The sequence below is a fragment of the Gymnogyps californianus genome, chromosome 4, assembly GCF_018139145.2.
Source record: "Gymnogyps californianus isolate 813 chromosome 4, ASM1813914v2, whole genome shotgun sequence".
In the NCBI taxonomy this organism is placed as follows: domain Eukaryota; kingdom Metazoa; phylum Chordata; class Aves; order Accipitriformes; family Cathartidae; genus Gymnogyps; species Gymnogyps californianus.
Window position 1 is genome coordinate 77,015,941 of NC_059474.1, and position 14,598 is coordinate 77,030,538.

At 40.1% G+C, this 14,598-nt stretch overlaps 1 long non-coding RNA gene across 1 annotated transcript; it reads right to left on the reverse strand.

Moving 5' to 3' along the window:
* Positions 1-142: 142 nt before the first annotated feature.
* LOC127015400 (uncharacterized) lies at positions 143-8,493 on the reverse strand. The gene is made up of 3 exons (XR_007766348.1): positions 8,199-8,493; positions 3,357-3,509; positions 143-2,303 (listed from the first exon to the last, which is right to left on the reverse strand). It is a non-coding gene; the product is annotated as an uncharacterized LOC127015400 (long non-coding RNA).
* Positions 8,494-14,598: the final 6,105 nt, after the last annotated feature.

Here is a 14,598-nt window from a genome sequence, read left to right on the forward strand (position 1 = left end):
AGCTCTGTTGAAAACATCAGCATTTCAACGTTTGCTCGAGTGGGGATAAGGTGGTTATATATCACTTTCTGTTTGGTTAGGTTTCTTTGGAACAGAAAGCTCAAAAAAAAAAAAAATGCAATGGATATATTTCAGTTTTGCATTTGTGATGAGAGCAGCCCTGACCAGCAGAAGGTCTGCAGGAGGCCATCACAGAGCTGTCCCCCAGGGACCCCTCGCAAAGCTGGGGGAAGCAGCAAGCTGAGAAGAGAGGCGCGGGGAAATAGCATCACTTGGACAGAGCAGCCGGGTAACCTGACGGCACCGATGTTTGAGGCAGCAGCACAGACCACAGCGTAACCCGCGGGCTGCCTCAGACGAGCCAGAGGCTTCTCCAGCAGAAAACTGCAGGTTCAAGAGAACATTGCAGTCACTTAAAAATAACACGATGCCTGCTATCTCAGAAAGCAGGCATTGCACCAGGCAATTAAATCCTAATTGAGTTTTCTGTTACATGTGCGTAAGAAGAAAGAAATTGGATACAGCTTTAATGTACATAAATATATGCAAGGCATAAATAGAAGGCACGGTTTGTGATACTGTTAAGCACAAATATAAAAAAGTCTTTGGAAAAAACGGCTTTTTGGACACGACTACATCTACAGACATTTCTGAAACTGTTTGCGCACCTAGAAGCTGCCACAGCAGAGCAGACTGCAGGGGTTCACCCAAAGGTGGGCAGATGCTTGGGGAAGAGTTGTCAGATAGATAAAAATCGGGGTGTTAGCTGTCACGTACAGACCTACCTATGATCAAGCCCTTTGAAGCTGAAGCTGGCAGAGTTAGACACACATGTACGCACACACAAAAAGATGTCACAGCTGAGCTACCTGACTGAATTTACCCCACACAGAGAACCGACGCAAGGTGGTAGGGCTGTAAAAGCAAATCTGCGGCAGAGCTGCGAGGGGTCCCACAAAAAGCCCTGCTCAGTGGAGAGGCAGGCTTCTTGCCAGCTTTTAAAAGGCAGCCTTTGAGGGGAGATTTGAGGGAGAAGACCCTTTGTGTTTATGCAAAGCAATCAGCTGGGAAAGGCTTCTTCGGAGATGCAAAAGGTAACAGCTGCTGTGCCAGCCCAGGGGCTGAAGGAGCAGACACAAAGTGGCCATGCCGCATCCCTGCAGCTTGCCTTAGGGCTTTCAAGAGGGATTTTGTCTCTTCAGTGCTACAGAGAGAACACCGACATAAAGCCAATTATTAGTTGGGTTCTTTTGTCAGTTTTCCTGTATGCTCTTGGGGAAAAAAGGAAAGAAAAAAGATCCCATTATTAAAACTGTACCATTTTCTCCAGCTGAAGAGCTTTACCTAGCACAGACCTTTCACATCCCTTGCGTGGCTTTCCTTGTTAGAGAAACCAATTGGAAATCATTAGCGGAAATACTAGTAGGAAAGGCTAATGGTTTTAGTCATTCATATGCATCAGTCACCAGATATTTCAAAAGCTGCTACCTGGAGTACTGTTAATGTAATTTGCAATACTTTTATTTGATGTTGTAGCCCCCTCAGATTTGCACAATATGGTGAACAGCAGCAGCTCCAACCATGCCAGCTCACAAGGGCCGAGCGTTCGGCTTCCCCCTTCCCGCCCTTCTGCGCAAGCTGCCTTTCTCCTCTCCGACAAAACATTGTCAAAAGGAGGATGAGGATAATCACGCCCGTAAGGAAATGAAAGACTCACTTTGAGCGCACTGTTGTATAATACTATTTCCAAAGCAATTAATCCATCAAAACTAATCAGTGTAAGCAGTGTGCGGTAGAACAGCAGCAGACCAGCAATCTCAAAGCCAGCGCTTTCTCCGGGAGCGCTTGGAGACCCATCTGCTGGAGCAGCATCCCCCCCCTCCAAGGTTTGGGGACCTTGTTGCAACTAGCACTGCTAACTTAAATCGTGCTGAGCTACGAAGGATCCCTGCGCAGAAGCACGAAGTCTGTGCTGGAATGAATGCCGCAGCTGTGATCACGGAGAGGTTAGCTCTCCTTTCCTTCGACATGACTTCCGCTGAAAAATGACGCTCTCGCTATGCATACAGATGTTCAAAGAAAGACTTCATCACTTTCATATTATGATAGGCTTTCTTAACATGTTCTCTTAATCCCATGATGAATCTAATCAGATCGTTTTTGATGAAAGCAAGAAGGATTTCAAATGTGTACACTCAATGCCCTGTTGCTGTTTCCCAGGGCTGGGGAAGAGTGTGTATGCGAGGCAGTTTACTTGCTGCTGGTTCCATTTCAATCCTCTGGGAATTACACCTGGATCTTGCCTTTAATGAGATGTTCATATGAGAATAAATGGCTTTGCCAGAAATAAAAATAAACAACCACACCGTATCACATTTTCCTAGATGTAATTTTCAAGGAATTTAAAAGTTAATCCTGAGCAATTGACTTACAAGAATCTTAATCCCCCTCCCCAACACACCACCCGCCCATAGGTGTTAAAGAGCCTGGTTCCTTCTGAAATCATCAAGGGGTATTTTCTCTGAAATGATAGCAACTGGTCTGCTTTCATGCGTATTATTCAACCCATTGCTCCACTGCATGAGACTTGAAGTGCAATTTATTGCTATGAAATACAAAATCTGTGATGTAGATGTAATTGCTTGCTTTCTCATTACTGTGCTTTAGAATGCCACATGCGTATAAAGAAAATATAACATTTTTTCTCTACCTCACTAGAGGCTTCCATATGCATTCCAGTCCATATTGATCAGCACAATTAAAATTGATGTAGAAGAGTAGAAAATCCATTTTTTTTCAGTGAAACAAATGTATGTGAAATGTGCTTTTCAAAGAACACTTTTCCTGTTTTATCCTCTGTGCTCTGTGCCTAATCTGTATTCAAGATGTAGGATAATTTTCTGTGCCTCGGGATGCATTTGAAGTATTTTTAAAGTAATAATGCATTATTATGGCATAGGAAACAGCAGTCTCCTCTCTTGGAGCTCTCTGGAATTCTGGATTGAAACATTACAGTATCTTTAATTCGCTACTAGTCTGATCTGAAAGATCATCTGTTTCCCTCAATAGCATAGGCTCAAAATACTACCCCAAGAACATGCTTTTTTTTTTTTTCCTAAAATCATCACCACTGGTATTTTTTTCTTCAAGTCATCTTCATTGAGTTAAGTGGGTAGGTCATTGCCTGCAGCAGCTTATCACTGATACGTTAAAGGCAAAATTCAGTCTCTGCTGCACAAGTTATTGAAGGACATCACTGTTGCCCGATGGCAAAAATTTTGGAGTGGAGCTTTATACAACAAACTCTGCAGGGTGAGTCACCAACCATCCTCTCTCATAGCGAGACCCATACTCACTGTGTGTCCTAGAGCTGGGTGGAACTGGAGATGTTACAGTCGCAGGTAGGTGAGCGCCAGCTCTCCCCGTTAGCTGTCCGATTCAGAAGGCATGTGAAGAAATAAGGGGGATACATTTTCAGCATCATTTTGGGACTGCAGTCTGCATGATCTCTGTGTGACAGAGTAGACAGGAAGGTTGCTTTGCTGGGTAAGCATTTGAAATCCAGACGGACTGTTATCCCAATTACATGTGTTTTTAAAAATCCATAGGCTTCTCGTAGGCAATTTCATGGGGTGAAAATAAAAGGAAAAAATTCAAGCTAATAAAATACATTGATTGTGACTATTTCACCAAGCATTACTAATTAATCCCCTCAATAGCCCCATGGGATAGATCACTGTGATATCCTGTGGGTAATTTGCCAGTACATCTATGCATTTCTCCAATTGTCTGCCCAATTCACAGAAACAATTTGGCTTGAGCTTGGACATACTGCATCCCCAAAGTGATTATTGATGCTTCACCCATACCTATAGAATAATAATGACAAAGAGGCCAAAGACCTCCACTTCAGGAACATCTTTATTCCTTCAAGTTCACAGCCCTAAAATCCTTTCCTCATTATACTGAGAGAAATGGCCTTGAAATTCTGTATTTGAAAGATGCTCTTTAACTAAAAAGCACAGGAAGACTGATGTCTTGTGGCATAAGAGATTACTCAGATGCAAGAATAGGATCAGACCTTAAAAATACTGACATTAAAAGTCTGTGTTTCACTAAATGAATCCTCCTGACTTCATTAAGATTTCTTTCATGAGTAGAAGTTTGCAGGAGTGAGTCCAAAATATGCCTGAGTTGTAATCAGAAATCACTGCTTGCTAGGGTTCCCACTGCAAACCTGCCTTGCTGATTGCATGCCATGCATGACATTAAAGAGAAGTATTGCAGCTCGTGTACACATAGTTGCACCGAACTTTCTAGGTCAGGCAATGCTATTTTGGCATGGACCAGCAATACAAGATTTTACCTAGTTACTTTAATGGAGACCTTTGTATAAAACTCCATGCTATTTGGCAGATGCTGATAACAGTATCCCAGCTAATTAGCTGAAGCAAATGAGCTACTGTTATCTTGCTCGAGTATGATTAAAACAGCAAATGCTTTTTATATAAGATTCTGAACATTAGTAAGCTTTTTAATTTACCATTTATTGATGCAAAACTGATATTCCCACTCTCATATGGGTGAGACTGGGGATTAGAGGAACCTCAGCAACATTCAGCATTAGGGTACTTCTCAGCACAGAGGAGCCCATTTTGTATCTCCCAGGTTCAGAGCACCTTCCCAACCTGGCTGTCTCCAGCAGGAGCCTGGTTTTGCAGGAACCATCACTTTATTGTGGTGCCTCTAGCCCAGTTTCCAGGAGATTTCAGCAGACAGATTTCAGCTTCATTGAAATATCCTCTTATAATCCACATTTGGAGGGCTAGTTTGAAGACCTCAGTATACCAAAAGGGAGACTGGGCTATACATCAACATCTTTTGGTACTACTCCTCTCTCCAGCAGTTGCATAAGTAATGAATGAGCAAACGCTCTGTATGGAAACTGTGAAAGGGGTGAGGGAAACCGTATTGCACCAAAATCTTGCTTTGGAGGAGGACTAATGGAGGAGCTGGAAAGCAGTTTACATTTAAGTATGACCTTCCAACCTTTTGCTGTGCTGGCTACAAAGAAAGATGCCGTATCTATGATGATTTACACAAATAATCAAACCCCTAAATTTACTGTGTTTTTTCCTCCCTTTCATGTGTTGCCTTTGATGTCGCAGCCTCCCTATGCAGGTGCAATAACAGCCTTGGTCAAAAAAAATGGTATGAACACACTGCATTAGGAGTGAATGTGCCAGCTCTGATTGGGCTCTGCAGGAAGACATGACACGAACATGCATATGAAAACCTACCCAGGATATGGAAAATGCTTTTAGACCTACCCAGGAGGCCAGATATTTACAATTGCCTGCTCCTTGTGGTTTTTGGAGGTTCATATCCCAGAGATGAAAAACAAAAGCTCATGGCTGGAATGCAGTTTATAAGACTGTCCCATGCCAGTTCTCTTCCCTCCCCTCCATTTTTATTTTTACCAAACTGATAATGACATCATTACATGATTTAATGTAATGCTGAATATTAAATGCAGCAAAACCAGACTGTGCTAATTTTCAAAGACGGTTTCTATCAAGTAAAGCTATATTGCATTGCTACTTTAGCTCAGAGAACTATTGAAAGGCAAGATCTGAACAACAGGAAGAAGTACAGCATGTAGGGACCTTGTTCAGATACCCCAATTAAAGTCTAAAGAGGTAAGTTGAGACATATTTATATATCGTTTATGTTAAATTTCTATCTGCCAGCAGTCCTTCGGTAGTTCACCATCTTTCTTCTGGGGGTTTCAACTGAGACTAGTTGGAATATGCATTATTTATTAGACATGCAAATCATGCATGATAATCTCAATGAGCTATGGAAAGTATAATTGCTCCAGACAAACAATAAATTTGATCTAAAAATTGGTCTAACTTCTCCATATTTCACACTGAAGGCATTAAGTTTTCTTATTCTTCATGTAAAATAGGAAGAAGGATTTAGAACAGCCAGTTCGCTGTTTGAGTTGGGTTTTTTTTAATGTTCTCAAGAATAATAAATAGCCTGTGACCTATGTTTAAGAATTGATAAAACACAGATTTAGGTTTGTTGTAGCAAAAGAAACAACATTAATGGGATTTACTCTACACTCCTAGTCCTAGGAAATAATATTTATTCAACCAAAATAGGATCATTTAGGTGTAAGGAGATTGTCATTTAGCAAATATTTCTAAATGCATACAAAAGGATGAAACATCAGGTGCAATAAACTCATAAAAATAAACTACCAAACCCACACACTCTCATGCCAGCATACTACTCTACAGGAAGTAGGAAGCAATAACTATTACATTCCTTTTAACAACTTATGTCTGTCTACATACTTTGTTGTTTTGATTATAAAAAGGAAGTTATCTACCTGGGATTTTCAATACAACTATTTTAGACGTCCTCTATAAGGTCTGTGTTTTACAGATCCAGTCTAAAAGCATTCTTCATGAGCATCATTAGCTTGAGGAGCACCACAGCTATCTGGCCACATAGGATCACAGTCCCCAGCTAATATAGTTAACAGGAATCCCCTCGGAGTGAGCAATACTGGAGTTGCCAATTATCAGTAACATGCTGCAAGAACTAGACTAGAAATGCATCACTGTTAATGGATTTTATAGCCCTGCAGTATCTTATGGCAATTTGCTGGCTTTAGTGAGATTCTGCTCATGACTAATTTTACTCAGCGTACTCAAAACTTACTGGAAGAAAGTTGGCTAGTGTATCATTTAACTTTTGCATAGGTTTTGAATTGAAATAAAGTTTTGATCCAGATGCAGTCTCCATAGCTGAGAGAATCAGTCATCTAGGACTGCTGTCACAGCTTTGGTGTTACATTTCTTGATTCATCAAGACTTCCCTGTAACATTATTGCGTAACATATAGGGATATCTGATGCAGTATCCATTCTGCAACAGCTTCCAACACTTGGGTTGGTTTTTTAACATTAACCCACTTTGTTTACATCTTTACATAGAGCTTGTCTGTAAAAACTCTTTCCTTTCTCCCTTTTGAGAAGAGTCAGGAAGAGGAGTCCTGTTGGACATTGCAGTAGTGGTCTCTCCAAGATAGTTCTGGTGTCTTTTGGATGGGAGTGACTGGAAAAGATTTATGCTCGTACAGCATGGTTCAAATTTCCCTTGCATCTATAAAGTAACTTAGGCCTGAAAAAAACAAGTTTACAGACACATCTAAACAATATGGGACAAAACAAAATTCTCACTCCTGTGTAAGCCTAGTTGACTTTCCTTTCCTATTGTGCTTTGCTGTGAAATGTTCTCTAGAGTCCTGACCCTTTATTATCTTTTAATTTTTAAAATTAGGTGGCATCAAATATCCAAATGAAGCCAACTCTTCTACTCTTGCTTTTTTTTTTTCCCTTGTAAAAGCTTTTTTCTTTAGGAAAACCATTGAAAACCATCTGTCCTTGCCCCTTCCTCCCAGCTTTTAATCCTTCCCCTTGTTTAAGTCTGCAAGAGCATGGGATGGTAAATCCAGTCTTAAATGTACTCAGATTTTCAGGAATGTGAGAGCTAAAGTAGACAAGCAGTTCATGTCACAGTCCAGGAAGAAACACCATCTCACCAAAATATATACAATACAAAACAATTAAGACTTTTCCTGCCTTTACCTTGGTCAGTAAAGAAGCAAAGTCTTCCTATGGTTGTTCTTAAAGGGAAAATGTATGAGAGAAAGAAATTGCATTGAACTATCCTACAAAGTACCAATTTAGTTTGCACTTCCAATTTAACAGGATGTCCAACTGTACAGCCCAGTCTGCTTAATAAATTACTTCTACCCCTTCTACTTCTTCCTCAGAATATTTAAAGACACATTTCCCACCACTTCTTGATTGTTCCCTTCAGAGAGTGCTCCCATTTAATTTCTCCTCCCTCTCTACCAAAGCCCCTAATGGTCCTTTTGTTTGCCTCCCCTCTACCCCAGCCTCCTCAAATTAGCCTGAAATCCTGCTGAAAGCCATCAGCTGTGGAAATTGCAGCAGGACCAAGTGGTAGCAGGAGGCTACCGTATAGCATTGCCTGGCAACATGCTGCTGGACCCCCATTACATCATATTTCAGTCCTCTATCCTGGCACCCAAGTAAAACTAGGAAGGGAAGCATGCTATTAGCCAACAAAGCAGCAAATCAAAGAAAAGTCCTTCACCTGATATTGAAGTTTTGCAGTCCATTAGTGAGAGCTGAAGGCAGGCAGGTCCTCAGTGCCACCTGCTCCCTTGCAGAAGTGCTCAATGCAGGTGTAGAAAAGCTGGGGACAAAGGGCTCGGGCTCATACACAGTGGGAGGATGTGGTCTTTCCTGGTCACTCCTGGAAAGCAGCCTCTGGGAGGAGGGGTGTCCGCAGCATGCACACCATAACCTCCAAACATCTGCTCACAATCCCGCTGGTCTTCACAGGGGTTTCAGTCTTGAAGCCAGGGGCACCAGAAGTGTTCCTGTATATTGCTTTTAATAAAGAATGACATTAAACCAAAGCAGTGTTTTTCAGTAGCTGAAAAATACCTGTTGGCTTAGTAGGTCAGCTATCTTTTCCTGGTATGTTTCCTATGGCTTTCTCTGAAGGTCAAAAAACCATCAGAAGTCAAAGTATCAGAGACAAACTGATGTCTCCAACAGACTTCGAAATTACATTCAGCTGCTACCCTTTCATACATTTGCTACTAGCATAAAAACTACAATCCAGCAAGAACTTTTATTTTGAATACTCTCCAGCCTGCTTTAATTTCTTCACTTGAAGCTTTCTCCTCTCAGTTCACCCAGCTCTCTCAGTGTCTTTCCTATTCCTTTTATTTTGACTATGAACTTAGAGAAGGCATACACAATATAAAACACATTAGATTCAGCTTTTGCAAGGTCTTTGAAGCAATTACAGAGCCATAGAAGTGTAACACTCAGTAATAAGTTAGACAAGGCCAAGGGGAATGCTCTGCTAATAGCAAATGTTGAAGGGACTGGAAAATAGGCAGAGCTTTGGTAGATTTTATTTTACTACATAATACAGAACTCATCATCAATATTCCCAATGTAGCACTATGATTCACATTGCAGTGCAGATGGTTCACATATTTTAAATTGTAATTTAATTATGCTGTTCATGATCATACTGTATTTGAACTCCACTGAATTTCTAGCTAGTTTATGCAAATAGTTTATTGCAGAAATATGGCTTTAATAGCCTAGTCCCTTCTCATAATTGTCTTTTATTTTTACATTTCTTTTGGATCATAAGAAAAATACCATTTATGCACAGAACATAAGCCTCAGATATTTACATTTACAATAAGGGCTTTGTTACATTTCTTTAAGTCTGTATCCTGGTTTACAGAAACTGTTTCATGGCTCAGTATCATAAGATCAAGAGACAATGGAATCAGCAGCAGGACAATGAAGAAGCAGTACACCTTTCTCTGTATCAGTGAAATCCTGTATTTGATCTTTTTGCACTTTGGCTGCAAACTTAAAAGTTATTGCATAGCCTAAGAATCATTATGGTGGGTTAAGCAAATATTGAATGGATCTGCAGAACATAGTCTTCAGATCCTGTACCAGGCCATCCTTACCTCTTAGCACAAACCTATAAGAAAGTTTGGAGAGTTGCATAAATTACTCATCTCACCCTTCTTCTACTACCACTATTCCTTATCTCTTCTTTCTTTTTCCTCAAAAGCAGTCACAGGAGACATCCCTCAATATGTAAAACAGCCTTCAGTCTCACTAAATACTTGTTGCTATATTGCATCAAGAAATATAAAATCCCTCTTCTTCTAGTACTAGCATTTGCTCCCACAAGAAAAAGTAGCTTAAAATAAGTAATTTCACATATTATCTATTTTCTTCTGCTTCCTTACTAAAGCAAAATAAACTCACCTACTCCCTTCATCCAGTCTCAAGTGCATCACTATGTGTTAGATCTTCTCTGCTAGCAGCTCACCCTCAGAAATAAGTGCTATCTTTCTCCTACTTACCCCAGGTGCACTATTTATATACATCACAACACCCACGCTGTGACTCCAGAACTTATGCCCTTCACCTGGGATGGCGGTTGGAGCCCAGGGGAGTTAAAAATCCTTAAAAGGAGAGTTCAGGGCAAAAAGAGCTTCTAGGTTTTATTTTTCTTATTAGTGGCTAGTGAGGAATCTCTCAGGTAGTGGGGCTATATTGATTCCTAGCAGTTGATGGGCTTGTTTCTAGCAAAGTTTATCATCTCCTTTACTTGTTTCTATTTAATAAAGTTTGGGATGCTTAAAAAAAAAAACCAAAACAGGTCTGGTGTAGAGGGGTTTGCTTTGACTTTCTGGTTACAGCTAAGCATTTGCTGTTTGAGCTACAGCTGGGCTCTGAGGCAGGGCATACCTGCAGGAAAGGGTATCAAGGACCTAGAAGCAGTCCCTGGTACCTTCAGTCACTCAGATGCTGTGATTAGAGCGTTCTTTGTCAGAAACTTGCATTCAAGTCCCTCTTACACTTAGAGCAGGCTCTAAATTTTCTCTAGACTTCTAGGGTGATGTGGAGAAGCAGGACTATGGGAGAAAGCACTGAAGGCTTAAAAAACTTCAGAAAAGTGCGACTCCTCTTGTCAAAACAGCTCTAATAAAGGTAAAAAAAGCCTAGTAGCAACAACAGCCCCTTCCCTTGCTCCATCCACAGGACTTCTTTGTCTACAAAGGAGGCAAATAGGAAGATGACTTTGTATGTTAGTGTCTAGGTGCCAGCCCTGAGAAGGGAAAATCTGTTCTTCATAAGATTTTTCACCCACATTGCAAGAAATCATCACTAAATAAAACATCTGAAAGCTTGTGGAGGAGGGACTGGAAGCCTCATTTTCCATCTTCTAGGAGAATATCCTATCATAAGCTATGGTCATGCTTTTTCTGTTGCAATAGATATCTGAAAGCAGCACTTATTTTCTAGGTGTCAGTAAGCTCACTGACCTAACCTACAACCTTTCCAGAATTTTAATTCAGTCCTCTGTATTATTTAGCTTTAAACTGTTAGTTCAGGTTGACTTTAAAAGAATGTTTCTTATCAAAGCACATCAGGTTTTAAAGTTTTCCTGAGTAAAACAGTCTTTTAAAAACAATGTTGCCCATAATTGGCGTGTTACTGGATTAAAGGAAGGTCAAAACATAAAACTGGATTTAATTGGTTTGCTTTGGTTTTCCTTTCCTATGCCCTTGTCCATGCTGTTGTTTTAACACCACCTCCAGACACGTGTGTCTTCCTAGATTCTCTCATCTCTGGAGTGGGTTCGTTGCTTTGCAGTATTGACTTCTCTGTCTCCACAAACTTGTTTTTCATTTTTGCTCTTCCTTTACGCTTACCACTGTTTACACTTTCATAGGCTGGTGATGATTCAGTTCTCAAGGAGTTAAAAACCTGTTTCCTTTTTCCTGTAGTAGTGCACACCAAAGGGTTCCAGGATTATTACATACAAGTGGCCAGGGAGTCGGTATTTATTTTGTGACAGTTACGTAGGAAATAGGACACTGAAGGTTAAAAGTTAATGGAAGGGTCATAAAGAAGCTGGTTATACTTCTGACTGCAGTCACTGTATGAGATGTACGCTAAAACTCTGAACAGAACTATAGATCACCACAGGGAGAAATAACTATACTAAGAGTCACTGGATATGTCATTGACATGAGAACAATGAAATACTTACTACACAAAAGGGCTGTATACATTAAAAACATGTAAATGCTTCTACCCTAATACTCTTTTCTTAATATAATATGCCATTGTGCAGGTAGAACAATGAACATGTGTGCAGTCCCCAAAATAAATGTGCTTATCTTGGATGCTGAGTCACTTGGACTTTGTTTCTGCGCTCACAGCCCCCCTGAGGCACATCATACATACCTCTACAAATGCACGCTCTTTTGTTTACCCTAATTTCTGTTATTTGCCCATTACTGAAGGTTTTAATGCAATGACTATGAGATGTCAATACTGTTTTCTGCTACAAACTTCCATCTTCCCTATCTGGAAGCCATGGAGAACTCTTGCAATTAAAGACTCCTGTTGATTTAAATAGTTCAGGACTGTGAGTTTCTAGGGAGTTTTAGGACACGCTGGTTATGAAAGACATTAATTAAAATGATCTGAAATGCCTTATTTCTATAAATAGTCCCTTGAAGATCAATATAATTGAAAATGATTCTTTAAGTCAATAAGTGGATTGAACCCCCTTGTCCTAGTAGCAGAGTCCTGTCCAAAGTGCAGTCAGTGGCCCCGTGCCCATTGATTTCAGCAGGAGCGGGGTTTTATCCTGTTCCTAGGGCCCATTTATGTGAGTGCTTTGCCTGCTTTATGTTTTTCTATCAGAAGGCACACTTCACTGCACCTCTGAGGCCAGCAAAAAGCCCATGCTCGGTGTCATCCAGTTTGGCATCCTGAAGCATTTTCCTGAGAACAAAGAATTCTTATTTCCCGAGCAGCTGATCCTGTTGTTTCCTTACTGTTGAAACATCTATAGAGACTGCTGGGAGTTTTGATAGCAGGAGGGTCTGGGAAACAGGCGTCCACGTGGGGAGCCTTAGCTGACACAGTACAAATCCCTCCAAAAGTCTCGGGCTGGTTCCGAAACCTTCATCTGCTATTTTCAGAGTCCAGCACGCGGCCCTGACTCAATACACAAAACAACTTGGTTTTCCCATTTCTGCGTGCCTCTCACTTATTTTCCACACTTCAGTCCTACTTTTTCATTTGTTGTTTGAGAGAAACTCTTAACTTTTCTCATCTAGTTCACTCTTGCATTGCATGATTACTCAGTAGTACGTTTCGAAGCTGCTTTATCTGAAAGGTGGCAACATTTAGGCTGAAAATCCGATGCAGTAGGTCAGAGGTAATTACTCAGCAAGCAGCACTCTCGCTGAACTGAAATTCAGCTCATGATCCCTTTTTTGTCATATCAAATACGTCTGTGGCCTCTCCCAGTTTTATGTTTTCCCTCTCATGTTACATATTTACTTTCCTGCGCTGTTTGGTCTTTGGGGATGGCAGACGAGAGATTTCTATGGGTGGCACAGTAGCAAATCAGAGCATGTAAACAAAGCACGAACCAAATAAACAGTTCAAATACACACAGTACTAAGGGTTGTCTAAAGATAGACAACTAATGGCAGGTGTTTGTGAGGCTTTTCAAATACTTGAAATCTATGAACTATCTATCCTGAGCAAACCTCTACTCAGTGCACAATAATTGGCATTATTAACTCCTTGTATTCATTCAGGTCAGTGGTTTTAAAGCAATGTATGTATCTGGGCCCAAACCTGCACACATGTGTCTAACTTTCTTCACGCAAGTACAGTAAAGATGACTGCTCCTATTCTCCTCGTATGTTTTTTCTTTGCTTCCATCTATTGCATCCTATGTCCACCTGCTAACTTTGATCTCTGCATCTTATTAGGACTGGCAAAAGCACTAGTGCATACAGAGTAAATAACATCTCCAATAAAGAAGACCTACTGCTTGAAAGCCTAATGCAATGATTCTTTGAATTGCAACATTAACGTTTTCTTAGTATGCTTTCTTATATGGTAAATATGCTAGCAACCCCAATTTGCTGCTATTTTTCTGTATTTTCCAAAGATGCACTGTCTTTATGCAAGGAGCCGTGGAGTGCTAATTGCTCTTCTCCACTGCTTGGGCTAATTAACTTCTCATTATTTTTTCATTTCTTTGAAACCATTCATCGAATTCAAACTGAATTAAAAAATAAACACAGATTATGCAAAACTGCAAATAAATTTATTCTCAGGGAGCCATAATCATGGCCACAGTTTGACAGAGGAGCATGGGCATTGACTTTGATAGGACCAATATTCAGACTTTTGCTTTGCAAGACAATGTGGCTGCTCTAGGTTTTACTTAGATTTTCTGGAGCTGGGAGAAGGGCAGAATGCCATTTTCTCAGTTTACAGTGTTTAGGATTCTTTTTTGGCACTGGCTAATATATTCTGTAACCTCAGTCGAGATCATCCAAGCCAAGGCTAAAGAAACTCAGATGAGTTTAAAAATGTTTCTGTATATATAATATGCTTGTGTACCAATTTTACTAAACTTTCTTCCTTTCAGCCTTTTTGAATTATGGTTTAGGGAATAAAAAAAAAGAAATGAGAAATAAAACATAGGAACAAAAATAAAAATTATCATATAGTTTTCTTAATTGAATGTCTAATAAAATAGCTAGATGAATAATTTTCCCAGCTTGTATTCTAATGCACAGTTTTGGTTTCTTGTTACTCATGAGCACCATTTAGCTATTGGACTATCATCTCTAATTTCTTTCATTACAAAAAAAAGTATTCTGGAAAGTAAAGAGCAATCACTTGGCACTCAATCATGTAAGCAACAAAGAAAATTTCTTTGATAAGTAACATGCTGTAAATTAAAATTTGTGACCATAGATTTTGTGAATAAGTTAGTAAATGATAAAGCTACATTTTAATTAAGTTGAAAAGATCAGAAAGCATGTTAGTTTATTTAGCACAAGCTAAATAAATCTTCATCAAATACACAGGCTGTGTCCTATACCTCTGGGACG